The 22,401-nt window shown below is 61.7% G+C and overlaps 15 non-coding genes across 15 annotated transcripts; all 15 read left to right on the top strand.

Moving 5' to 3' along the window:
• The first annotated feature begins 205 nt into the window (after positions 1-205).
• LOC148806114 (U2 spliceosomal RNA) lies at positions 206-396 on the top strand. Its single transcript, XR_016089750.1, has one exon. It is a non-coding gene; the product is annotated as a U2 spliceosomal RNA (small nuclear RNA).
• A 6,214-nt stretch (positions 397-6,610) lies between these two features.
• On the top strand, positions 6,611-6,795 carry LOC148806113 (U2 spliceosomal RNA). Its single transcript, XR_016089790.1, has one exon. It is a non-coding gene; the product is annotated as a U2 spliceosomal RNA (small nuclear RNA).
• An 881-nt stretch (positions 6,796-7,676) lies between these two features.
• Positions 7,677-7,867, top strand: LOC148806112 (U2 spliceosomal RNA). The gene has a single exon (XR_016089749.1). It is a non-coding gene; the product is annotated as a U2 spliceosomal RNA (small nuclear RNA).
• Positions 7,868-8,652: 785 nt separating this feature from the next.
• Positions 8,653-8,843, top strand: LOC148806111 (U2 spliceosomal RNA). Its single transcript, XR_016089748.1, has one exon. It is a non-coding gene; the product is annotated as a U2 spliceosomal RNA (small nuclear RNA).
• Positions 8,844-9,628: 785 nt separating this feature from the next.
• LOC148806110 (U2 spliceosomal RNA) lies at positions 9,629-9,819 on the top strand. Its single transcript, XR_016089747.1, has one exon. It is a non-coding gene; the product is annotated as a U2 spliceosomal RNA (small nuclear RNA).
• Positions 9,820-10,604: 785 nt separating this feature from the next.
• Positions 10,605-10,795, top strand: LOC148806109 (U2 spliceosomal RNA). Its single transcript, XR_016089746.1, has one exon. It is a non-coding gene; the product is annotated as a U2 spliceosomal RNA (small nuclear RNA).
• Positions 10,796-11,581: 786 nt separating this feature from the next.
• LOC148806108 (U2 spliceosomal RNA) lies at positions 11,582-11,772 on the top strand. Its single transcript, XR_016089745.1, has one exon. It is a non-coding gene; the product is annotated as a U2 spliceosomal RNA (small nuclear RNA).
• Positions 11,773-12,557: 785 nt separating this feature from the next.
• Positions 12,558-12,748, top strand: LOC148806107 (U2 spliceosomal RNA). Its single transcript, XR_016089743.1, has one exon. It is a non-coding gene; the product is annotated as a U2 spliceosomal RNA (small nuclear RNA).
• Positions 12,749-13,535: 787 nt separating this feature from the next.
• LOC148806106 (U2 spliceosomal RNA) lies at positions 13,536-13,726 on the top strand. The gene has a single exon (XR_016089742.1). It is a non-coding gene; the product is annotated as a U2 spliceosomal RNA (small nuclear RNA).
• A 745-nt stretch (positions 13,727-14,471) lies between these two features.
• On the top strand, positions 14,472-14,662 carry LOC148806105 (U2 spliceosomal RNA). The gene has a single exon (XR_016089741.1). It is a non-coding gene; the product is annotated as a U2 spliceosomal RNA (small nuclear RNA).
• A 799-nt stretch (positions 14,663-15,461) lies between these two features.
• On the top strand, positions 15,462-15,652 carry LOC148806104 (U2 spliceosomal RNA). Its single transcript, XR_016089740.1, has one exon. It is a non-coding gene; the product is annotated as a U2 spliceosomal RNA (small nuclear RNA).
• A 799-nt stretch (positions 15,653-16,451) lies between these two features.
• On the top strand, positions 16,452-16,642 carry LOC148806103 (U2 spliceosomal RNA). Its single transcript, XR_016089739.1, has one exon. It is a non-coding gene; the product is annotated as a U2 spliceosomal RNA (small nuclear RNA).
• A 795-nt stretch (positions 16,643-17,437) lies between these two features.
• Positions 17,438-17,628, top strand: LOC148806102 (U2 spliceosomal RNA). Its single transcript, XR_016089844.1, has one exon. It is a non-coding gene; the product is annotated as a U2 spliceosomal RNA (small nuclear RNA).
• A 797-nt stretch (positions 17,629-18,425) lies between these two features.
• Positions 18,426-18,616, top strand: LOC148806101 (U2 spliceosomal RNA). Its single transcript, XR_016089843.1, has one exon. It is a non-coding gene; the product is annotated as a U2 spliceosomal RNA (small nuclear RNA).
• Positions 18,617-19,409: 793 nt separating this feature from the next.
• On the top strand, positions 19,410-19,600 carry LOC148806100 (U2 spliceosomal RNA). The gene has a single exon (XR_016089842.1). It is a non-coding gene; the product is annotated as a U2 spliceosomal RNA (small nuclear RNA).
• Positions 19,601-22,401: the final 2,801 nt, after the last annotated feature.

Genomic DNA, 22,401 nt, shown 5'->3' with positions numbered 1-22,401 from the left:
TGTCGGGCCGTTGACAGGAGATCAAAGAGCAGGGCCCCCGCCCGGGACTGGCGGGCAGGCAGGCGAGCAAGCAGGCAGGCAAGAGAGGGGGAGAGCGGAGTCCGGGCGGCCGGCAGCCGCGTGCGGACCGGGCTCCAGAGGCGTCGGCCTGCGCCGCTGCGCGCCAGCCGGACGCCCGCGCGCCCGCCCAAGGCCGGCGTCGGGCATCGCTTCTCGGCCTTTTGGCTAAGATCAAGTGTAGTATCTGTTCTTATCAGTTTAATATCTGATACGTCCCCCATCGGGGGACCACATATTAAACGGATTTTTGGAACAGGGAGCTGGATCAGGAGCTTGCTCCGTCCTCTCCACGCATCGGCCCGGTATTGCAGCGCCTCCGGGAACGGTGCACTACCTTCTCTCAGCGGTGAAAAGACAGACGTAGCTAGCAAGCAAGCGAGGTGGACCGGAGCTCCTTCCTCTCCGGTCTCGTCTCTCGTCCATCTGTGTGTCTCTGTGTCTCTCTCTCTCCCCCTCCCCGTTCCCGTGCTCCCTCCGTGCACTTTCCCGCGCCTCGACTCTCTCGGCAAGCAGGCCGGCCCCCTTTTCGGCTCCCGTGCGTTTTCCCTCCAAAAAACTTAGTTTTTTCCTCCTTTTTCCAGGGAGGCAGGCGTGGCTTGTGTGTGTGTGTGTGTGTGTGTGTGTGTGTGTGTGTGTGTGTGTGTGTGTGTGTGTGTGTGTGTCCCCGTCCTTGCAGGCGGGCCCCTTTCGACAGCCGGCCGTTTTCCCTCCAAAAAACTTAGTATATACACCTTTTCTTTCTTTTTTTCGGCAGGCAGGCAGGTGTGTGTGTGTCCCCGTCCCTCCCGAGAGAGCGCTGCCCCTTGCCTCTGCCCGCAGGTGCCGACGGTCCGCTTTCGCTTGCAGCTCACTCGGCACGGCTGCTGCTGGTGGGAGGGGCCTAAGCTAAGGAGGCCGGCCGGCTGGCGCCCCCCGCGGCTGCGGTCGTTGTCGGGCCGTTGACAGGAGATCAAAGAGCAGGGCCCCCGCCCGGGACTGGCGGGCAGGCAGGCGAGCAAGCAGGCAGGCAAGAGAGGGGGAGAGCGGAGTCCGGGCGGCCGGCAGCCGCGTGCGGACCGGGCTCCAGAGGCGTCGGCCTGCGCCGCTGCGCGCCAGCCGGACGCCCGCGCGCCCGCCCAAGGCCGGCGTCGGGCATCGCTTCTCGGCCTTTTGGCTGCGATCCTTAGTACGTGGCAGGCCCGCGGCTGAGGTAACACCAAAAGACCGGGGAGAGAAGACCGGAGAGGACACCGCCTGGAGGAGACTACGCTGCTGGATTTGCCGGATTTGGACTTTGGATTGGCCTGGACTGCGCTTCGGATTTTCGTTTCCTGGATTGGACGCTTGGACACCAGAAGACTTCGGTTTTGGTGAGAAGGCTGCTTCGGCAGCCGCAAAGGCTGCGGAACGATGGCTGCGGATCCCGGGGCGGCGAGGACGGCTGAGGAGGGTCCCAAGATCCGGAAGACCATCCGCTTCATCTGGAAGCCGGATGGAGAGATGCCGGGGAGGGACGTCTTCGAAGAGGAGATCCTTTTTGGGATCCTGGGTTTGGACGTGGCGGATATCAAGTGCTTGCAGGGGAATCGGGCGCAGCGCTATATGGATCTCTCGTTCGTGGAGGAGAAAGGACATCGTGGCGCTTCCGAGAAGATCATGAAGGCTAAGGAAAGTGGCAGGCTGGAGAATTACGTGTGTCTGGGGCTCCAGAGCAACAATGAAAGGTCAGTGATTCTGCACATGTTTGACCCCTTTGTTCCCGATAGTGACGTCACGACCTTCCTCCGTCGTTACGTCGACGTGTTGGACCCCCCTCGTATCATCATGGACCCCTACAAGGTCTGGACCGGGAAGAGGCAGTATCACGTTGAGCTGAGGCCAGACGACAGAAGTAAGGATGGTTTCGCCCACCCGCCTGCCACTTTCGCCATTGGTCCAGGTAGGGGGTACTTGTTCTACGGGAACCAGCCGCCGTTCTGTCGGAAGTGTCGGGAGTCCGGGCACCGGGAGGCCGAGTGTAACGCGGCGGAGTGTGGGAAGTGCCACCGGCGGGGTCATCAGGCCCGGAACTGCCCCGTTAAAGAGTGTTCCTTGTGTGGCAACACTGGCCATTTGTATCGCAACTGCCTCCTTAGGAACGCCGAGTATGCCAGAGCTGTCCATGACGGATCCGGCCTGGCGGTGGGAGAAACGGAGTCGGACGGCAGTGAGGCTGGGGACACCGAGGACGAACATCAGGATGGTGGTGGAGCGGTCCCTGGGGGAGCCGGGAAGGATGCCGGATGGACGGTGGTGGTGCGGCCGAGACGGAAGGGGAAGGGGAAGGGGAAGGGGAGGCAGCATGAGGAGGACGGCGACGACCCGCAGGAGGGACCATCTCGGGCCGAAGACGGGGTGGTCGGGAGCTGGGCGGATGTGGTGAAGGCCCCCCCCGCCCGAGCAGACGCAGGACCAACCGCAGCGCGGGGGGCAGGTGAGGAGGAGGAGGAGATGCACCACATGCCCGTGTTGAGGAAGAAGCCTAGGAAGCGGTCGCAGGCTGGCAAGGGACAGATGGAGACGGGCGACAAGAAGAAGAAGACATCCAGGGAGTACTACGGGGAGGCGGAGCTCGTCCCGGAGACGGTAGCAGCTTTGGTGACGGCGCCAGAGCAGGAGGTGATGGCAGACCGGGAGGCGATGGCAGACCAGGAGGAGATGGAGGAGGGGGCAGCGCCAGCGTCAACGCAGGACGGCCAGGAGCTGGGGGACACCGCAGGCTCCCTCCCCCCTGGGCAGGGAGACAGAGTCATGGCACGGGGCCCCTTCTCTGTGGCGCAGTGCCTTTCAGGTGAGGGGAGCCCTGTGGTGACGTGCCAGGTCGACACCCCGGACCGCGAGTACTCGCGCCGGCCTGACCCTGCCCCGGGCTCCAGCCCCAACCCCTCTCCCGACCCCCCTCCCCCCGACCCCGACCCCGACCCCCACCCTGACCGGGGCCCCGACCCCGGCCTCGGTCCCAGCCCCGGATTTGTTCTTGATCCCGGGCCCGACCCCGTCTTTGACATGGAGGTGGGCGTGAGCCCAGTCCCTTCGGTCACCTACATCGAGGGGACAGACACCGACAGTTCGGTCAGTGCAGCAGGGGCAGAGCATCCACCCAGCTCTAGCTCCAGCGACGGTATGGAGAGTGACAGCCCCCCGGAGCAGCCATGACCTTCACAGTGGCCACGGCTAATGTGAGGGGTCTGCGGAACCGGGAGAAACGAGCTGGAGTTTTCCGATATTTGTCCCAAAGGCTTTTGGATATTTGCTTTTTGCAGGAGACCCATCTGAAAGACCACGACGATGTGCTCGCTTACCAGAAGGAGTGGACAAAGGGGCCCTCGTGGTGGAGCGTTGGGGGGGTGAACTCCTCTGGCGTGGGCATCCTGTGTGGTTCCCCAGGGTTTGCGGCACAGGTGGTCAGCTCTGTGGTCCCCGGGCGCCTGCTGGTGGTCGACGGGACCCGGCACGGGGTGCGGACCCGGCTGATCGGTGTGTATGTCCCGGCGGACCGGCGGCAGCAGGGCTCCTTCCTGAAAGATCTGGAGCCCCTGCTGTACACAAACAGAGAGCTGATCATCGGCGGGGATTTTAACATCGACCTGGGGGACTCACAAGGTGAGGGTGCCCATGGGTTGCGGTCTCTGATTGCAGATTTTGGCCTGCGGGACGGATTTCAGAATGTCGCACATCACACCTGGGACAACGGAAGGGGGACCTTCAGGCGGCTGGATTATGTCTTCACTTCGGCGAACTGGACGACCCTAAGCAGGCAAGCGACCCCTACTTGGTTTTCCGACCATCACATGCTGACGGTTTCCTTTGGTGTTGAGGACCCTCGTTTCCAGGCCGGATACTGGAAGCTGAACAGGCAAGTCCTGCAGGAGGCGAGATACCAGAGGAAGATCGCTACAGTGCTGAGGGCATGTGCGGAGAGGAGGGACGCCTTCAGTTCGGCGGTGCACTGGTGGGAGTCCTGCAAGCGCACCATCGCGGTGGTGACGAAGAAGTACTGCAGGATCCGCCGCAGTTTGGAGGCCCGCCAGTGCACCAAGCTCCAGGAGGAGCTCGAGGCACTGTATGCGCAGCTGAACCAAGGGGGCGCTTACGAGGGGGAGAAGATCGCCCACATCAAGAGCCTGCTTAGGGGTAAGTGGCTGCAGTGGGCTAAGGACTTTCTTTTCAGGCTCCGTGGAGTCTGGAGGGAGAATGACGAAAGCTGCTCGTCCCAGTTCTTCGGCGCCGTGAGGAGGCAACAAGAGCGAGGCTTCTTTGACGGCGTTCGGAGGACGGACGGGTCTGTAGCCACTTCCATACCCGGGATGTTGGAGTGTGCCACAGAATATTACAGCACCCTGTTTGATGAGAAGGAGACCGACACCGGTATCAGGAGCAGGCTCCTGGACGGAGTGGAGCCGGCGGTAGACGACCCCGCTGCTCTGGGCGGGGCAGTGTCAGGGGCAGAGATCCGATCTGCCCTGATGGGGATGAAGAAGGGCACTGTCCCTGGCATAGACGGTCTACCGACCGAGTTTTACCTCACCTTTTTTGACCAGCTGGAGCCGCTCTTGGTGCAGGTATTCAACGAGGTGCTGGACCGTGATGGGCTCGGTGCCACCATGAAGATCGGTGTCATCTCCCTCGTCCATAAGGGAGGTGACAAGGCAGACCTGGGGAATTGGCGGCCAATCCAGCTCCTGTGCACTGACTATAAGATCTTGGCCAGGGTGCTGGGCGGCCGCCTGAGAACAGTGATGCCGGCCTTGGTGCAGGCTGACCAGACGTGTGGTGTGGCAGGCCGCAAGATCAGCTGGACCCTGCAGCTGATCCGCGACGTCGTCGCGTGGGTGGAAGATAGAGGCCTGCCGCTCCTGCTGGTGAGCCTCGACCAGACCAAGGCCTTTGACCGGGTCCATCACGAGATTCTGTGGGCACTCCTGAAGAGGAAGGGTCTGCCGGACGGGTTTGTCAGGTGGGTCCGGACCTTGTACAACGGGGTGGCATCCCGGGTATGCGTCAACGGAGCGTTGGGCGGGCATATTCCAGTGCGGTGTGGTGTGCGACAGGGCTGTCCTCTCTCGCCCCTGCTGTATGTGCTTTTCCTAGAGATCCTCCTGGACCAGCTCAGGAGGGATCCGGGAGTGGATGGGATCCTGGTGCCAGGTGGAGGAGGGCAGATGGCGAAGATCGCGGCATATGCAGACGACGTCACGCTCTTCCTGGGCTCTGAAGGCGGCCTGGGGAGGGCGCTCAGCATTGTCGAGGATTTCTCAAGAGGTACCGGCGCCCGACTGAACAGGGCCAAGAGCTTAGTGAAGGTCTTCGGGACCTGGCCGAGCGAGCCGCGGGACTTTGGCGGTCTGTCACGGACGACTGGGCCGCTGAAGATCCTGGGGGTGAGCTTTCACTCCACAGATCCTGGAGGTGTCAACTGGGAGGCCGGGTTCCGGAAAGTCAACCGGAAGCTAGGCCTGTGGCAGCAACGATCGCTAACCTGGATCGGGAAGGCGCTGGTACTGAAGGCGGAAGTCCTGCCTCTGCTTCTCCACCTGGCGGTAGTGTACCCCCTGCCGGTCCGGAAGCGGAGAGATCTGGTGAGGAGCATCTTCAACTTCGTCTGGGGTCACACCTACGAACGGGTGAAGAGGTGTGATATGTACAGACCCCTGGCCGATGGGGGTCGGGGGATCTTGGACTTCCCGGCGAAGTTGGACTGCGCCTTCATAGCGAGCCTGTGCACGGTCCTGCACGACAACCCGGCCCACCTGTGCAGCCGGTTTGTCAGTCTCTGGCTGGCGGCGAGCATGCGGCACCTGACGGTCTGGACCAACACGACCCCCAAAGCAGAGCGGCTCCCGCTGCACTACCGCCACGCAGTGCGGTGGCTGCGGGCACACCCGGGGATCAAGGAAGGGACGAACTGTTTGAATCACAGGACCATGTACAGGATGGTGAAGGCGGAAGAACGGCCGGCGATCCCGGGTGTGTCCCGGATCATCTGGCAGCGGGTCCAGCCGGAGGGGCTGGATAACAAGCTGAAGGACCTGAACTGGCTCTGCGTGTGGGGTCGGCTGACGGTCAGGGCCGTCATGCATGCGCACGGGCTCTCCAGACAGAGCCTGTGCCCGCGACACGGCTGCGCGGGCGAAGAGACGGTGGGTCACGTCTTCTGGGAGTGTGCCTTCGCCCAGAGGGTGTGGAGATCGTGCGGGACCCTCTTTGCACAGGTAAGCCCCGATTCCCCCATCACGCAAGCGTCCGTCCTGAAAGGGATCGCCGGCATCCGGGGCCGGAACCGGAAGTTCCTGCTGTGGCTACTGGTCAGCCTGGTCAAGGCCTTCATCTGGGATGCCCGGACAGACCTGGTGAAGCACGGCGTGGAGAAGCCTGCTTTTGGGATCCTGCGGAGGGTGAAGGAGGAGGTGGCCAGGAGGGTCCAGTGGGACATTCACAGATGGGGGTTTGCTGCAGCAAAAGAGCGCTGGAAGGATTTGTGCACGGGACATTAGGGGGGTGTTGGTGTGGGACTGTTTTATGATTTGTTAACGTACTTTTTTCTAATAAAAATATATAAAAAAATCTGTTCTTATCAGTTTAATATCTGATACGTCCCCCATCGGGGGACCACATATTAAACGGATTTTTGGAACAGGGAGCTGGATCAGGAGCTTGCTCCGTCCTCTCCACGCATCGGCCCGGTATTGCAGCGCCTCCGGGAACGGTGCACTACCTTCTCTCAGCGGTGAAAAGACAGACGTAGCTAGCAAGCAAGCGAGGTGGACCGGAGCTCCTTCCTCTCCGGTCTCGTCTCTCGTCCATCTGTGTGTCTCTGTGTCTCTCTCTCTCCCCCTCCCCGTTCCCGTGCTCCCTCCGTGCACTTTCCCGCGCCTCGACTCTCTCGGCAAGCAGGCCGGCCCCCTTTTCGGCTCCCGTGCGTTTTCCCTCCAAAAAACTTAGTTTTTTCCTCCTTTTTCCAGGGAGGCAGGCGTGGCTTGTGTGTGTGTGTGTGTGTGTGTGTGTGTGTGTGTGTGTGTGTGTGTGTGTGTGTGTGTGTGTCCCCGTCCTTGCAGGCGGGCCCCTTTCGACAGCCGGCCGTTTTCCCTCCAAAAAACTTAGTATATACACCTTTTCTTTCTTTTTGTCCCCGTCCTTGCAGGCGGGCCCCTTTCGACAGCCGGCCGTTTTCCCTCCAAAAAACTTAGTATATACACCTTTTCTTTCTTTTTTTCGGCAGGCAGGCAGGTGTGTGTGTGTCCCCGTCCCTCCCGAGAGAGCGCTGCCCCTTGCCTCTGCCCGCAGGTGCCGACGGTCCGCTTTCGCTTGCAGCTCACTCGGCACGGCTGCTGCTGGTGGGAGGGGCCTAAGCTAAGGAGGCCGGCCGGCTGGCGCCCCCCGCGGCTGCGGTCGTTGTCGGGCCGTTGACAGGAGATCAAAGAGCAGGGCCCCCGCCCGGGACTGGCGGGCAGGCAGGCGAGCAAGCAGGCAGGCAAGAGAGGGGGAGAGCGGAGTCCGGGCGGCCGGCAGCCGCGTGCGGACCGGGCTCCAGAGGCGTCGGCCTGCGCCGCTGCGCGCCAGCCGGACGCCCGCGCGCCCGCCCAAGGCCGGCGTCGGGCATCGCTTCTCGGCCTTTTGGCTAAGATCAAGTGTAGTATCTGTTCTTATCAGTTTAATATCTGATACGTCCCCCATCGGGGGACCACATATTAAACGGATTTTTGGAACAGGGAGCTGGATCAGGAGCTTGCTCCGTCCTCTCCACGCATCGGCCCGGTATTGCAGCGCCTCCGGGAACGGTGCACTACCTTCTCTCAGCGGTGAAAAGACAGACGTAGCTAGCAAGCAAGCGAGGTGGACCGGAGCTCCTTCCTCTCCGGTCTCGTCTCTCGTCCATCTGTGTGTCTCTGTGTCTCTCTCTCTCCCCCTCCCCGTTCCCGTGCTCCCTCCGTGCACTTTCCCGCGCCTCGACTCTCTCGGCAAGCAGGCCGGCCCCCTTTTCGGCTCCCGTGCGTTTTCCCTCCAAAAAACTTAGTTTTTTCCTCCTTTTTCCAGGGAGGCAGGCGTGGCTTGTGTGTGTGTGTGTGTGTGTGTGTGTGTGTGTGTGTGTGTGTGTGTGTGTGTCCCCGTCCTTGCAGGCGGGCCCCTTTCGACAGCCGGCCGTTTTCCCTCCAAAAAACTTAGTATATACACCTTTTCTTTCTTTTTTTCGGCAGGCAGGCAGGTGTGTGTGTGTCCCCGTCCCTCCCGAGAGAGCGCTGCCCCTTGCCTCTGCCCGCAGGTGCCGACGGTCCGCTTTCGCTTGCAGCTCACTCGGCACGGCTGCTGCTGGTGGGAGGGGCCTAAGCTAAGGAGGCCGGCCGGCTGGCGCCCCCCGCGGCTGCGGTCGTTGTCGGGCCGTTGACAGGAGATCAAAGAGCAGGGCCCCCGCCCGGGACTGGCGGGCAGGCAGGCGAGCAAGCAGGCAGGCAAGAGAGGGGGAGAGCGGAGTCCGGGCGGCCGGCAGCCGCGTGCGGACCGGGCTCCAGAGGCGTCGGCCTGCGCCGCTGCGCGCCAGCCGGACGCCCGCGCGCCCGCCCAAGGCCGGCGTCGGGCATCGCTTCTCGGCCTTTTGGCTAAGATCAAGTGTAGTATCTGTTCTTATCAGTTTAATATCTGATACGTCCCCCATCGGGGGACCACATATTAAACGGATTTTTGGAACAGGGAGCTGGATCAGGAGCTTGCTCCGTCCTCTCCACGCATCGGCCCGGTATTGCAGCGCCTCCGGGAACGGTGCACTACCTTCTCTCAGCGGTGAAAAGACAGACGTAGCTAGCAAGCAAGCGAGGTGGACCGGAGCTCCTTCCTCTCCGGTCTCGTCTCTCGTCCATCTGTGTGTCTCTGTGTCTCTCTCTCTCCCCCTCCCCGTTCCCGTGCTCCCTCCGTGCACTTTCCCGCGCCTCGACTCTCTCGGCAAGCAGGCCGGCCCCCTTTTCGGCTCCCGTGCGTTTTCCCTCCAAAAAACTTAGTTTTTTCCTCCTTTTTCCAGGGAGGCAGGCGTGGCTTGTGTGTGTGTGTGTGTGTGTGTGTGTGTGTGTGTGTGTGTGTGTGTGTGTGTCCCCGTCCTTGCAGGCGGGCCCCTTTCGACAGCCGGCCGTTTTCCCTCCAAAAAACTTAGTATATACACCTTTTCTTTCTTTTTTTCGGCAGGCAGGCAGGTGTGTGTGTGTCCCCGTCCCTCCCGAGAGAGCGCTGCCCCTTGCCTCTGCCCGCAGGTGCCGACGGTCCGCTTTCGCTTGCAGCTCACTCGGCACGGCTGCTGCTGGTGGGAGGGGCCTAAGCTAAGGAGGCCGGCCGGCTGGCGCCCCCCGCGGCTGCGGTCGTTGTCGGGCCGTTGACAGGAGATCAAAGAGCAGGGCCCCCGCCCGGGACTGGCGGGCAGGCAGGCGAGCAAGCAGGCAGGCAAGAGAGGGGGAGAGCGGAGTCCGGGCGGCCGGCAGCCGCGTGCGGACCGGGCTCCAGAGGCGTCGGCCTGCGCCGCTGCGCGCCAGCCGGACGCCCGCGCGCCCGCCCAAGGCCGGCGTCGGGCATCGCTTCTCGGCCTTTTGGCTAAGATCAAGTGTAGTATCTGTTCTTATCAGTTTAATATCTGATACGTCCCCCATCGGGGGACCACATATTAAACGGATTTTTGGAACAGGGAGCTGGATCAGGAGCTTGCTCCGTCCTCTCCACGCATCGGCCCGGTATTGCAGCGCCTCCGGGAACGGTGCACTACCTTCTCTCAGCGGTGAAAAGACAGACGTAGCTAGCAAGCAAGCGAGGTGGACCGGAGCTCCTTCCTCTCCGGTCTCGTCTCTCGTCCATCTGTGTGTCTCTGTGTCTCTCTCTCTCCCCCTCCCCGTTCCCGTGCTCCCTCCGTGCACTTTCCCGCGCCTCGACTCTCTCGGCAAGCAGGCCGGCCCCCTTTTCGGCTCCCGTGCGTTTTCCCTCCAAAAAACTTAGTTTTTTCCTCCTTTTTCCAGGGAGGCAGGCGTGGCTTGTGTGTGTGTGTGTGTGTGTGTGTGTGTGTGTGTGTGTGTGTGTGTGTGTGTCCCCGTCCTTGCAGGCGGGCCCCTTTCGACAGCCGGCCGTTTTCCCTCCAAAAAACTTAGTATATACACCTTTTCTTTCTTTTTTTCGGCAGGCAGGCAGGTGTGTGTGTGTCCCCGTCCCTCCCGAGAGAGCGCTGCCCCTTGCCTCTGCCCGCAGGTGCCGACGGTCCGCTTTCGCTTGCAGCTCACTCGGCACGGCTGCTGCTGGTGGGAGGGGCCTAAGCTAAGGAGGCCGGCCGGCTGGCGCCCCCCGCGGCTGCGGTCGTTGTCGGGCCGTTGACAGGAGATCAAAGAGCAGGGCCCCCGCCCGGGACTGGCGGGCAGGCAGGCGAGCAAGCAGGCAGGCAAGAGAGGGGGAGAGCGGAGTCCGGGCGGCCGGCAGCCGCGTGCGGACCGGGCTCCAGAGGCGTCGGCCTGCGCCGCTGCGCGCCAGCCGGACGCCCGCGCGCCCGCCCAAGGCCGGCGTCGGGCATCGCTTCTCGGCCTTTTGGCTAAGATCAAGTGTAGTATCTGTTCTTATCAGTTTAATATCTGATACGTCCCCCATCGGGGGACCACATATTAAACGGATTTTTGGAACAGGGAGCTGGATCAGGAGCTTGCTCCGTCCTCTCCACGCATCGGCCCGGTATTGCAGCGCCTCCGGGAACGGTGCACTACCTTCTCTCAGCGGTGAAAAGACAGACGTAGCTAGCAAGCAAGCGAGGTGGACCGGAGCTCCTTCCTCTCCGGTCTCGTCTCTCGTCCATCTGTGTGTCTCTGTGTCTCTCTCTCTCCCCCTCCCCGTTCCCGTGCTCCCTCCGTGCACTTTCCCGCGCCTCGACTCTCTCGGCAAGCAGGCCGGCCCCCTTTTCGGCTCCCGTGCGTTTTCCCTCCAAAAAACTTAGTTTTTTCCTCCTTTTTCCAGGGAGGCAGGCGTGGCTTGTGTGTGTGTGTGTGTGTGTGTGTGTGTGTGTGTGTGTGTGTGTGTGTGTGTGCCCCGTCCTTGCAGGCGGGCCCCTTTCGACAGCCGGCCGTTTTCCCTCCAAAAAACTTAGTATATACACCTTTTCTTTCTTTTTTTCGGCAGGCAGGCAGGTGTGTGTGTGTCCCCGTCCCTCCCGAGAGAGCGCTGCCCCTTGCCTCTGCCCGCAGGTGCCGACGGTCCGCTTTCGCTTGCAGCTCACTCGGCACGGCTGCTGCTGGTGGGAGGGGCCTAAGCTAAGGAGGCCGGCCGGCTGGCGCCCCCCGCGGCTGCGGTCGTTGTCGGGCCGTTGACAGGAGATCAAAGAGCAGGGCCCCCGCCCGGGACTGGCGGGCAGGCAGGCGAGCAAGCAGGCAGGCAAGAGAGGGGGAGAGCGGAGTCCGGGCGGCCGGCAGCCGCGTGCGGACCGGGCTCCAGAGGCGTCGGCCTGCGCCGCTGCGCGCCAGCCGGACGCCCGCGCGCCCGCCCAAGGCCGGCGTCGGGCATCGCTTCTCGGCCTTTTGGCTAAGATCAAGTGTAGTATCTGTTCTTATCAGTTTAATATCTGATACGTCCCCCATCGGGGGACCACATATTAAACGGATTTTTGGAACAGGGAGCTGGATCAGGAGCTTGCTCCGTCCTCTCCACGCATCGGCCCGGTATTGCAGCGCCTCCGGGAACGGTGCACTACCTTCTCTCAGCGGTGAAAAGACAGACGTAGCTAGCAAGCAAGCGAGGTGGACCGGAGCTCCTTCCTCTCCGGTCTCGTCTCTCGTCCATCTGTGTGTCTCTGTGTCTCTCTCTCTCCCCCTCCCCGTTCCCGTGCTCCCTCCGTGCACTTTCCCGCGCCTCGACTCTCTCGGCAAGCAGGCCGGCCCCCTTTTCGGCTCCCGTGCGTTTTCCCTCCAAAAAACTTAGTTTTTTCCTCCTTTTTCCAGGGAGGCAGGCGTGGCTTGTGTGTGTGTGTGTGTGTGTGTGTGTGTGTGTGTGTGTGTGTGTGTGTGTGTCCCCGTCCTTGCAGGCGGGCCCCTTTCGACAGCCGGCCGTTTTCCCTCCAAAAAACTTAGTATATACACCTTTTCTTTCTTTTTTTCGGCAGGCAGGCAGGTGTGTGTGTGTCCCCGTCCCTCCCGAGAGAGCGCTGCCCCTTGCCTCTGCCCGCAGGTGCCGACGGTCCGCTTTCGCTTGCAGCTCACTCGGCACGGCTGCTGCTGGTGGGAGGGGCCTAAGCTAAGGAGGCCGGCCGGCTGGCGCCCCCCGCGGCTGCGGTCGTTGTCGGGCCGTTGACAGGAGATCAAAGAGCAGGGCCCCCGCCCGGGACTGGCGGGCAGGCAGGCGAGCAAGCAGGCAGGCAAGAGAGGGGGAGAGCGGAGTCCGGGCGGCCGGCAGCCGCGTGCGGACCGGGCTCCAGAGGCGTCGGCCTGCGCCGCTGCGCGCCAGCCGGACGCCCGCGCGCCCGCCCAAGGCCGGCGTCGGGCATCGCTTCTCGGCCTTTTGGCTAAGATCAAGTGTAGTATCTGTTCTTATCAGTTTAATATCTGATACGTCCCCCATCGGGGGACCACATATTAAACGGATTTTTGGAACAGGGAGCTGGATCAGGAGCTTGCTCCGTCCTCTCCACGCATCGGCCCGGTATTGCAGCGCCTCCGGGAACGGTGCACTACCTTCTCTCAGCGGTGAAAAGACAGACGTAGCTAGCAAGCAAGCGAGGTGGACCGGAGCTCCTTCCTCTCCGGTCTCGTCTCTCGTCCATCTGTGTGTCTCTGTGTCTCTCTCTCTCCCCCTCCCCGTTCCCGTGCTCCCTCCGTGCACTTTCCCGCGCCTCGACTCTCTCGGCAAGCAGGCCGGCCCCCTTTTCGGCTCCCGTGCGTTTTCCCTCCAAAAAACTTAGTTTTTTCCTCCTTTTTCCAGGGAGGCAGGCGTGGCTTGTGTGTGTGTGTGTGTGTGTGTGTGTGTGTGTGTGTGTGTGTGTGTGTGTGTGTCCCCGTCCTTGCAGGCGGGCCCCTTTCGACAGCCGGCCGTTTTCCCTCCAAAAAACTTAGTATATACACCTTTTCTTTCTTTTTTTCGGCAGGCAGGCAGGTGTGTGTGTGTCCCCGTCCCTCCCGAGAGAGCGCTGCCCCTTGCCTCTGCCCGCAGGTGCCGACGGTCCGCTTTCGCTTGCAGCTCACTCGGCACGGCTGCTGCTGGTGGGAGGGGCCTAAGCTAAGGAGGCCGGCCGGCTGGCGCCCCCCGCGGCTGCGGTCGTTGTCGGGCCGTTGACAGGAGATCAAAGAGCAGGGCCCCCGCCCGGGACTGGCGGGCAGGCAGGCGAGCAAGCAGGCAGGCAAGAGAGGGGGAGAGCGGAGTCCGGGCGGCCGGCAGCCGCGTGCGGACCGGGCTCCAGAGGCGTCGGCCTGCGCCGCTGCGCGCCAGCCGGACGCCCGCGCGCCCGCCCAAGGCCGGCGTCGGGCATCGCTTCTCGGCCTTTTGGCTAAGATCAAGTGTAGTATCTGTTCTTATCAGTTTAATATCTGATACGTCCCCCATCGGGGGACCACATATTAAACGGATTTTTGGAACAGGGAGCTGGATCAGGAGCTTGCTCCGTCCTCTCCACGCATCGGCCCGGTATTGCAGCGCCTCCGGGAACGGTGCACTACCTTCTCTCAGCGGTGAAAAGACAGACGTAGCTAGCAAGCAAGCGAGGTGGACCGGAGCTCCTTCCTCTCCGGTCTCGTCTCTCGTCCATCTGTGTGTCTCTGTGTCTCTCTCTCTCCCCCTCCCCGTTCCCGTGCTCCCTCCGTGCACTTTCCCGCGCCTCGACTCTCTAAAAACTTAGTTTTTTCCTCCTTTTTCCAGGGAGGCAGGCGTGGCTTGTGTGTGTGTGTGTGTGTGTGTGTGTGTGTGTGTGTGTGTGTGTGTGTGTGTGTGTGTGTCCCCGTCCTTGCAGGCGGGCCCCTTTCGACAGCCGGCCGTTTTCCCTCCAAAAAACTTAGTATATACACCTTTTCTTTCTTTTTTTCGGCAGGCAGGCAGGTGTGTGTGTGTCCCCGTCCCTCCCGAGAGAGCGCTGCCCCTTGCCTCTGCCCGCAGGTGCCGACGGTCCGCTTTCGCTTGCAGCTCACTCGGCACGGCTGCTGCTGGTGGGAGGGGCCTAAGCTAAGGAGGCCGGCCGGCTGGCGCCCCCCGCGGCTGCGGTCGTTGTCGGGCCGTTGACAGGAGATCAAAGAGCAGGGCCCCCGCCCGGGACTGGCGGGCAGGCAGGCGAGCAAGCAGGCAGGCAAGAGAGGGGGAGAGCGGAGTCCGGGCGGCCGGCAGCCGCGTGCGGACCGGGCTCCAGAGGCGTCGGCCTGCGCCGCTGCGCGCCAGCCGGACGCCCGCGCGCCCGCCCAAGGCCGGCGTCGGGCATCGCTTCTCGGCCTTTTGGCTAAGATCAAGTGTAGTATCTGTTCTTATCAGTTTAATATCTGATACGTCCCCCATCGGGGGACCACATATTAAACGGATTTTTGGAACAGGGAGCTGGATCAGGAGCTTGCTCCGTCCTCTCCACGCATCGGCCCGGTATTGCAGCGCCTCCGGGAACGGTGCACTACCTTCTCTCAGCGGTGAAAAGACAGACGTAGCTAGCAAGCAAGCGAGGTGGACCGGAGCTCCTTCCTCTCCGGTCTCGTCTCTCGTCCATCTGTGTGTCTCTGTGTCTCTCTCTCTCCCCCTCCCCGTTCCCGTGCTCCCTCCGTGCACTTTCCCGCGCCTCGACTCTCTCGGCAAGCAGGCCGGCCCCCTTTTCGGCTCCCGTGCGTTTTCCCTCCAAAAAACTTAGTTTTTTCCTCCTTTTTCCAGGGAGGCAGGCGTGGCTTGTGTGTGTGTGTGTGTGTGTGTGTGTGTGTGTGTGTGTGTGTGTGTGTGTGTGTGTGTGTGTGTGTCCCCGTCCTTGCAGGCGGGCCCCTTTCGACAGCCGGCCGTTTTCCCTCCAAAAAACTTAGTATATACACCTTTTCTTTCTTTTTTTCGGCAGGCAGGCAGGTGTGTGTGTGTCCCCGTCCCTCCCGAGAGAGCGCTGCCCCTTGCCTCTGCCCGCAGGTGCCGACGGTCCGCTTTCGCTTGCAGCTCACTCGGCACGGCTGCTGCTGGTGGGAGGGGCCTAAGCTAAGGAGGCCGGCCGGCTGGCGCCCCCCGCGGCTGCGGTCGTTGTCGGGCCGTTGACAGGAGATCAAAGAGCAGGGCCCCCGCCCGGGACTGGCGGGCAGGCAGGCGAGCAAGCAGGCAGGCAAGAGAGGGGGAGAGCGGAGTCCGGGCGGCCGGCAGCCGCGTGCGGACCGGGCTCCAGAGGCGTCGGCCTGCGCCGCTGCGCGCCAGCCGGACGCCCGCGCGCCCGCCCAAGGCCGGCGTCGGGCATCGCTTCTCGGCCTTTTGGCTAAGATCAAGTGTAGTATCTGTTCTTATCAGTTTAATATCTGATACGTCCCCCATCGGGGGACCACATATTAAACGGATTTTTGGAACAGGGAGCTGGATCAGGAGCTTGCTCCGTCCTCTCCACGCATCGGCCCGGTATTGCAGCGCCTCCGGGAACGGTGCACTACCTTCTCTCAGCGGTGAAAAGACAGACGTAGCTAGCAAGCAAGCGAGGTGGACCGGAGCTCCTTCCTCTCCGGTCTCGTCTCTCGTCCATCTGTGTGTCTCTGTGTCTCTCTCTCTCCCCCTCCCCGTTCCCGTGCTCCCTCCGTGCACTTTCCCGCGCCTCGACTCTCTCGGCAAGCAGGCCGGCCCCCTTTTCGGCTCCCGTGCGTTTTCCCTCCAAAAAACTTAGTTTTTTCCTCCTTTTTCCAGGGAGGCAGGCGTGGCTTGTGTGTGTGTGTGTGTGTGTGTGTGTGTGTGTGTGTGTGTGTGTGTGTGTGTGTGTGTGTGTGTGTCCCCGTCCTTGCAGGCGGGCCCCTTTCGACAGCCGGCCGTTTTCCCTCCAAAAAACTTAGTATATACACCTTTTCTTTCTTTTTTTCGGCAGGCAGGCAGGTGTGTGTGTGTCCCCGTCCCTCCCGAGAGAGCGCTGCCCCTTGCCTCTGCCCGCAGGTGCCGACGGTCCGCTTTCGCTTGCAGCTCACTCGGCACGGCTGCTGCTGGTGGGAGGGGCCTAAGCTAAGGAGGCCGGCCGGCTGGCGCCCCCCGCGGCTGCGGTCGTTGTCGGGCCGTTGACAGGAGATCAAAGAGCAGGGCCCCCGCCCGGGACTGGCGGGCAGGCAGGCGAGCAAGCAGGCAGGCAAGAGAGGGGGAGAGCGGAGTCCGGGCGGCCGGCAGCCGCGTGCGGACCGGGCTCCAGAGGCGTCGGCCTGCGCCGCTGCGCGCCAGCCGGACGCCCGCGCGCCCGCCCAAGGCCGGCGTCGGGCATCGCTTCTCGGCCTTTTGGCTAAGATCAAGTGTAGTATCTGTTCTTATCAGTTTAATATCTGATACGTCCCCCATCGGGGGACCACATATTAAACGGATTTTTGGAACAGGGAGCTGGATCAGGAGCTTGCTCCGTCCTCTCCACGCATCGGCCCGGTATTGCAGCGCCTCCGGGAACGGTGCACTACCTTCTCTCAGCGGTGAAAAGACAGACGTAGCTAGCAAGCAAGCGAGGTGGACCGGAGCTCCTTCCTCTCCGGTCTCGTCTCTCGTCCATCTGTGTGTCTCTGTGTCTCTCTCTCTCCCCCTCCCCGTTCCCGTGCTCCCTCCGTGCACTTTCCCGCGCCTCGACTCTCTCGGCAAGCAGGCCGGCCCCCTTTTCGGCTCCCGTGCGTTTTCCCTCCAAAAAACTTAGTTTTTTCCTCCTTTTTCCAGGGAGGCAGGCGTGGCTTGTGTGTGTGTGTGTGTGTGTGTGTGTGTGTGTGTGTGTGTGTGTGTGTGTGTGTGTGTGTGTCCCCGTCCTTGCAGGCGGGCCCCTTTCGACAGCCGGCCGTTTTCCCTCCAAAAAACTTAGTATATACACCTTTTCTTTCTTTTTTTCGGCAGGCAGGCAGGTGTGTGTGTGTCCCCGTCCCTCCCGAGAGAGCGCTGCCCCTTGCCTCTGCCCGCAGGTGCCGACGGTCCGCTTTCGCTTGCAGCTCACTCGGCACGGCTGCTGCTGGTGGGAGGGGCCTAAGCTAAGGAGGCCGGCCGGCTGGCGCCCCCCGCGGCTGCGGTCGTTGTCGGGCCGTTGACAGGAGATCAAAGAGCAGGGCCCCCGCCCGGGACTGGCGGGCAGGCAGGCGAGCAAGCAGGCAGGCAAGAGAGGGGGAGAGCGGAGTCCGGGCGGCCGGCAGCCGCGTGCGGACCGGGCTCCAGAGGCGTCGGCCTGCGCCGCTGCGCGCCAGCCGGACGCCCGCGCGCCCGCCCAAGGCCGGCGTCGGGCATCGCTTCTCGGCCTTTTGGCTAAGATCAAGTGTAGTATCTGTTCTTATCAGTTTAATATCTGATACGTCCCCCATCGGGGGACCACATATTAAACGGATTTTTGGAACAGGGAGCTGGATCAGGAGCTTGCTCCGTCCTCTCCACGCATCGGCCCGGTATTGCAGCGCCTCCGGGAACGGTGCACTACCTTCTCTCAGCGGTGAAAAGACAGACGTAGCTAGCAAGCAAGCGAGGTGGACCGGAGCTCCTTCCTCTCCGGTCTCGTCTCTCGTCCATCTGTGTGTCTCTGTGTCTCTCTCTCTCCCCCTCCCCGTTCCCGTGCTCCCTCCGTGCACTTTCCCGCGCCTCGACTCTCTCGGCAAGCAGGCCGGCCCCCTTTTCGGCTCCCGTGCGTTTTCCCTCCAAAAAACTTAGTTTTTTCCTCCTTTTTCCAGGGAGGCAGGCGTGGCTTGTGTGTGTGTGTGTGTGTGTGTGTGTGTGTGTGTGTGTGTGTGTGTGTGTGTGTGTGTGTGTGTCCCCGTCCTTGCAGGCGGGCCCCTTTCGACAGCCGGCCGTTTTCCCTCCAAAAAACTTAGTATATACACCTTTTCTTTCTTTTTTTCGGCAGGCAGGCAGGTGTGTGTGTGTCCCCGTCCCTCCCGAGAGAGCGCTGCCCCTTGCCTCTGCCCGCAGGTGCCGACGGTCCGCTTTCGCTTGCAGCTCACTCGGCACGGCTGCTGCTGGTGGGAGGGGCCTAAGCTAAGGAGGCCGGCCGGCTGGCGCCCCCCGCGGCTGCGGTCGTTGTCGGGCCGTTGACAGGAGATCAAAGAGCAGGGCCCCCGCCCGGGACTGGCGGGCAGGCAGGCGAGCAAGCAGGCAGGCAAGAGAGGGGGAGAGCGGAGTCCGGGCGGCCGGCAGCCGCGTGCGGACCGGGCTCCAGAGGCGTCGGCCTGCGCCGCTGCGCGCCAGCCGGACGCCCGCGCGCCCGCCCAAGGCCGGCGTCGGGCATCGCTTCTCGGCCTTTTGGCTAAGATCAAGTGTAGTATCTGTTCTTATCAGTTTAATATCTGATACGTCCCCCATCGGGGGACCACATATTAAACGGATTTTTGGAACAGGGAGCTGGATCAGGAGCTTGCTCCGTCCTCTCCACGCATCGGCCCGGTATTGCAGCGCCTCCGGGAACGGTGCACTACCTTCTCTCAGCGGTGAAAAGACAGACGTAGCTAGCAAGCAAGCGAGGTGGACCGGAGCTCCTTCCTCTCCGGTCTCGTCTCTCGTCCATCTGTGTGTCTCTGTGTCTCTCTCTCTCCCCCTCCCCGTTCCCGTGCTCCCTCCGTGCACTTTCCCGCGCCTCGACTCTCTCGGCAAGCAGGCCGGCCCCCTTTTCGGCTCCCGTGCGTTTTCCCTCCAAAAAACTTAGTTTTTTCCTCCTTTTTCCAGGGAGGCAGGCGTGGCTTGTGTGTGTGTGTGTGTGTGTGTGTGTGTGTGTGTGTGTGTGTGTGTGTGTGTGTGTGTGTCCCCGTCCTTGCAGGCGGGCCCCTTTCGACAGCCGGCCGTTTTCCCTCCAAAAAACTTAGTATATACACCTTTTCTTTCTTTTTTTCGGCAGGCAGGCAGGTGTGTGTGTGTCCCCGTCCCTCCCGAGAGAGCGCTGCCCCTTGCCTCTGCCCGCAGGTGCCGACGGTCCGCTTTCGCTTGCAGCTCACTCGGCACGGCTGCTGCTGGTGGGAGGGGCCTAAGCTAAGGAGGCCGGCCGGCTGGCGCCCCCCGCGGCTGCGGTCGTTGTCGGGCCGTTGACAGGAGATCAAAGAGCAGGGCCCCCGCCCGGGACTGGCGGGCAGGCAGGCGAGCAAGCAGGCAGGCAAGAGAGGGGGAGAGCGGAGTCCGGGCGGCCGGCAGCCGCGTGCGGACCGGGCTCCAGAGGCGTCGGCCTGCGCCGCTGCGCGCCAGCCGGACGCCCGCGCGCCCGCCCAAGGCCGGCGTCGGGCATCGCTTCTCGGCCTTTTGGCTAAGATCAAGTGTAGTATCTGTTCTTATCAGTTTAATATCTGATACGTCCCCCATCGGGGGACCACATATTAAACGGATTTTTGGAACAGGGAGCTGGATCAGGAGCTTGCTCCGTCCTCTCCACGCATCGGCCCGGTATTGCAGCGCCTCCGGGAACGGTGCACTACCTTCTCTCAGCGGTGAAAAGACAGACGTAGCTAGCAAGCAAGCGAGGTGGACCGGAGCTCCTTCCTCTCCGGTCTCGTCTCTCGTCCATCTGTGTGTCTCTGTGTCTCTCTCTCTCCCCCTCCCCGTTCCCGTGCTCCCTCCGTGCACTTTCCCGCGCCTCGACTCTCTCGGCAAGCAGGCCGGCCCCCTTTTCGGCTCCCGTGCGTTTTCCCTCCAAAAAACTTAGTTTTTTCCTCCTTTTTCCAGGGAGGCAGGCGTGGCTTGTGTGTGTGTGTGTGTGTGTGTGTGTGTGTGTGTGTGTGTGTGTGTGTGTGTGTGTGTGTGTCCCCGTCCTTGCAGGCGGGCCCCTTTCGACAGCCGGCCGTTTTCCCTCCAAAAAACTTAGTATATACACCTTTTCTTTCTTTTTTTCGGCAGGCAGGCAGGTGTGTGTGTGTCCCCGTCCCTCCCGAGAGAGCGCTGCCCCTTGCCTCTGCCCGCAGGTGCCGACGGTCCGCTTTCGCTTGCAGCTCACTCGGCACGGCTGCTGCTGGTGGGAGGGGCCTAAGCTAAGGAGGCCGGCCGGCTGGCGCCCCCCGCGGCTGCGGTCGTTGTCGGGCCGTTGACAGGAGATCAAAGAGCAGGGCCCCCGCCCGGGACTGGCGGGCAGGCAGGCGAGCAAGCAGGCAGGCAAGAGAGGGGGAGAGCGGAGTCCGGGCGGCCGGCAGCCGCGTGCGGACCGGGCTCCAGAGGCGTCGGCCTGCGCCGCTGCGCGCCAGCCGGACGCCCGCGCGCCCGCCCAAGGCCGGCGTCGGGCATCGCTTCTCGGCCTTTTGGCTAAGATCAAGGTTTAAGCCGGCAAGCCCGCAATTCCAAGGTCTTAGTCAGAGGGTCGGGAAGGCGGCGGGAGGACTGGAAGGAGCGACGCAACAGGAGAAGGATTGGCTGGAGCGGCGGAGTGTTGGGCTGGAGTTTGGAGGACCGAGGCGGCGGAGGCGACGAGCGGAATTGCTGGCCAGTGGATGCGAACTGGAGACGGTGGCGGAGCGTTCCTGTGACTTGGAAGTGCGGTTCGGATCGGTGGCTGGAGATGGAGGCGGGTCATCCTTGGGCGAGGAAGGAGCAGCGGAAGGATTCCATCCGTTTCACCTTGCGGGACCGAGGAGAACCCAAGACTTGGACTAGAGATAAGTTCAAGACTTTTGTTTTGAAAAGGGTTCTGGATGTGCAGCTGTCGGACATTTTATGTTTACAGGATTACTGCGATCGGGGGATTTTTGAGTTAACTTTGATTTCGAGTGAACTTTGTTTTGACTTATGGAAGAGGATTTCAGAGAGAAAGGGAGAGGCTCCGTTGAGCCTTTTCCGTGCAAGTCCTATGTTTGCTGGAGGGTTACGGAAGATGACGGTTTTTGTTTTTGATCCATTTGTTCCAGAAGAGGACATTGATGTTTTTTTGAATAATTTTGTGTTGTTGCAGGGGAAGGGGGAGAGGGAACGAGATTCTGAGGGGGTTTGGACGGGCAAGCGGGTTTATTGGATGAGGTTACGGTTTGGGGGTGCGGAAGAGGGGGGGGTGTTGCATCCCCCTGCGTTTTTTGAGATCGGGACAGAGAGGGGATACCTGGTTTATCCAGGGCAGCCCCTTGCATGTAGGAAATGTGGGGTTTTAGGTCACTATGCTGCAAAATGTGGGATGGTGGTGTGTAGTCGGTGTAAGGAACAGGGACATGTGACGAAGGATTGCAAGAAAGAGGTCCGATGTTTCTCATGTGGGGATATAGGCCATGCATATAAAAACTGTGTGGGGAGAAGGAGGGTTAGGGCTGAACAGGATAGGTTAGACGAAAAGGAAAGGGTAGCTGACGGGACAGGAGTGTTGAATAACATGAACTGTGTGCAAGTGGAGGAGGTGGGGAGGATGTGTGAAGGAGAGTGTGGGGGGGGATTGAGGGGAAACGAAGAGGGAGGAATAGGAGTAGATGTTAATGGTATGGGGGAAGAGAGTAAATTGAATGAAGAGTCAGGTGTAGAGGAAACAGTAGGGGGCAGTGTTGTCAAGGAATCAGACAAGAAGGGTGGGGATGAGAGGGTGGTGAGGGGCATTTGTGAGCTTGTGGTGGAGGTGAAGGAGGGTGCACAAGTCACGACACCGGTGGTAGAGGATGTAGGGAAGACGAGTACGGGTAAGGAGGCTAGTGTGGTTAGGGACTTAGATAAGGAGGGTGTGGGAGGGGGCACTGTGGGAGTTAAGGGTAAACACGTGGAGGCGCTGAAGGACGGTGTGCAAGTGGAGATGTTGGAAGGAGATGTTGTGGACAGTATGGAAGTTGAAGGATGTGTGGGGGGTGCGGGCGAGAATGTTGAAAAGGAAAAAGGGAAAAACGAGGAAGGGGTGGTATCCAGAGATGGAGAGATTAGGGAGGCAGGTACGGAAACCGTACAAATGGAGAGGAGCGTGCGGGCAGAGGAGGGGAGAGGAGCAGTTACAACGGCAGGTGTGACAGGAAGAAGTAGCAGTACCGAAGAGGGAAGAAGGCATACCGGGGAGCTTACAGACAGCGACGTGGAGAGAGAGTTTGCAGACTGTGTGACACAATATAAAAGAGAATGGGAGAAGGAAGGGTACATCGATGTACCGTTGCCGGGTGTTCAGTGGGGCTTTTTACCTGCAGAGAGGGTGCCAGAAGTGGAATTAAATGAGGAGAACTTTCCACCCTTGGGGTCCGCAGGGGCCGGGGGGGGGAGGAAAGGCATGAGGACGGGATTAGTTGCAGTAGAGGGTATTGGGAAAGATGAGAGCAAGGGTGGGCACGTAAGTGG

Source organism: Atractosteus spatula, unplaced genomic scaffold (assembly GCF_055471065.1).
Source record: "Atractosteus spatula isolate fAtrSpa1 unplaced genomic scaffold, fAtrSpa1.hap1 Scaffold_58, whole genome shotgun sequence".
In the NCBI taxonomy this organism is placed as follows: Eukaryota; Metazoa; Chordata; class Actinopteri; order Semionotiformes; family Lepisosteidae; genus Atractosteus; species Atractosteus spatula.
Note: the sequence above shows the minus strand (reverse complement) of the source record. Positions and strands in the feature narration are given on the sequence as shown.